This window comes from Phyllobates terribilis, unplaced genomic scaffold, assembly GCF_046119375.1.
Source record: "Phyllobates terribilis strain yellow unplaced genomic scaffold, ASM4611937v1 Scaffold_11__3_contigs__length_659146591, whole genome shotgun sequence".
In the NCBI taxonomy this organism is placed as follows: Eukaryota; Metazoa; Chordata; class Amphibia; order Anura; family Dendrobatidae; genus Phyllobates; species Phyllobates terribilis.
In genome coordinates this window covers 201046323-201048985 of record NW_027362771.1, presented here as the reverse complement: position 1 = coordinate 201048985, position 2663 = coordinate 201046323, and positions in this window count along the sequence as shown.

Below are 2663 nucleotides of genomic sequence, written 5' to 3'. Positions count from 1 at the left end.
TGGCAGCAGGGCTCAACGTCATCAGGCGGTTTTTACTTTGAAATGTCTGGGAAATGTGAGTCACACAGCTGAGGAGTTGTGGTCAGCTCTGGAGACCCAGTTTCATGAATGGTTGTCTCCACTGGACCTGAAACCAGGGAAGGCCGTGTGCGACAATGCTGCAAACCTGGGTGCGGCCCTTCGCCGGGGCAATGTCACACACGTGCCTTGTATGGCTCACGTGTTGAACCTGGTTGTCCAGCAATTTTTAGCCCACTATCCCGGACTAGATGGCCTTCTGCAGAGGGCACGGTCGCTGTGTGCTCACTTCCGCCGTTTGCATCCCGCAGCTCAGCGACTTACATCTCTACAGAAGTCGTTGGGCCCGCCACTTCACCGGCTAAAATGCGATGTGCCTACCCGGTGGAATTCAACTCTGCACATGTTGCAGCGACTGTGGCAGCACCGACAAGCCCTGGTGCAATACGTTCTGACGTATAGCCTGGGCCAACGAGATCCAGAGGTGGGGCAAATCACGCTGGAGGAGTGGTCTCAGATCAGGGACCTATGCACCCTTCTGCACAGTTTTGAAATGGCGACGAAGATGTTTAGTGCTGACGATGCCATTATCAGCATGACTATTCCGGTGATTTACATGCTGGAGCACATGCTAAACAGAATTCGGAGTCAGGTAGTGGCACAAGAGGAGGTGGAGGAAGTAGAGGAGGAGGAGTTGTATGCGGAAGGGCTAACATCTGCAAGGTCCAGACGGTCGGTAGCACCAAGACGGCAGGCAAACTAGTGAGGAAGGTGCAGGAGCCCAGGAAGAAGTGGAGGACAAACTGATGGAAGACTCATCAGATGAGGGAGACCTTGATCACATTTCTGTTGTGCGAGGTTGGGGGGTGAGGGCAGAGGAAGGAAGCATGATTGTTACCTCGCCACCAACACAACAGGGACTTGGTGCTCCTGGATGCGCAAGACACATGAGTGCCTTCTTGCTGCACTACCTGCAACATGACCCTCGAATTGTGAGAATTAGAAATAATCCTGACAACTGGGTTGCCACACTCTTAGATCCCCAGTACAAAAGTAAATTTGCAGAAATTATTCCTGCCATAGAAAGAGATGCACGCATGCAGGAGACTGCATCAGCAGAGACTGTTGCAGAATCTTACATGTGCTTTTCCACAAAACACTAGTGGTGCATGTAGTGAATCTCACAGTTCCAACTTGCCAACCGTGGGACCGTCGAGTGTTCAGCACTCAAAACGTAACAGAAACACAGTATCTGCTGGTAACATCAATTTTGCGGAATCATTTCACCACTGTTTTAGCCCATCCTTTGCAAGGCCACAGGAGACAGGAAGTCTGACACATAGTCAACGCCTAGAGACGATGGTACAGGAGTATCTCCAAGTAAACATTGAAGCCATGACTGTATCACTGGACCCTTGCTCTTTTTGGGCTTCCAATCTGGATAAATGGCCGGAGCTCGCCACTTACGCCTTGGAGATCTTGTCATGCCCTGCAGCCAGCGTTCTGTCTGAACGTGTGTTCAGCGCTGCTGGTGGTGTGCTGACAGATAAGCGCACACGGCTCTCCACTGATAATGTAGACAGACTCACGTTCATAAAGATGAACAAATCATGGATCCGAAACGACTTTTCTACCCCTGTGTCATCCTGGGGAGAGTAAAAGCTTGATGATTTGTTAAAATCACCTCACCAACCGTTTTAAGCTTTCAAATTACTAATCATGTTTATCTGTATCTTGGCTGGAAAATAATTTGGGCCTTGTATCAGTGTGCAGTACTGATTCTATTAGGCCATCTATACTAAACTCCACCAGATTTAAAATTACTAATCATGTTTATCTGTATCTTGGCTGGAAAATAATTTGGGTCTTGTGGCAGTGTGCAGTACTGATTCTATTAGGCCATCTATACTAAACTCCACCAGATTTAAAATTACTAATCATGTTTATCTGTATCTTGGCTGGAAAATAATTTGGGCCTTGTAGCAGTTTGCAGTACTGATTCTATTAGGCCATCTATACTAAGCTCCACCAGCTTTCAAATTAATAATAATTTTTAGCTGCATCTAGCCCGGAAAATAATTTTGGGGCTCCTAGATGCGCAAGACACATGAGTGCCTTCTTGCTGCACTACCTGCAACATGACCCTCAGATTGTCAGAATTCGAAATAATCCTGACTACTGGGTTGCCACACTCTTAGATCCCCCACACTTTTCGATCAACCTTTTCATTTTAATAAAGAACAAAAAAATGGTCATTTTTGAAATTATAAGCATTAGCAGGTTATTAGAAACTGAAATCAAACAGTTTTCAACTCAAAACTTTATTCTAGGTGATGTTACATTTGCACATAGGACCCCTTGTTGTTGAGGTCAGGGGAGCATGGGGGTCACACCATAAGTTTGTCCCCTTTTATGCCCATATCAGCCAGAGATGCAGATGTGTTATGTGCAGCATGAGACGGTGCATTATCATGCATGAAAATGATCTTGCTGCGGAGAACACGGTTCTTCTACTTGAACCATGGCAGGAAATGCTGTTTGAGAAACTCCACATACATTATGGAGTTCATGTTTACCCCTTCAGGGATCCTAAAGGGGTCGACAATCTCTCTCCCCATGATTCCAGCCCAAAACATTACTCCACC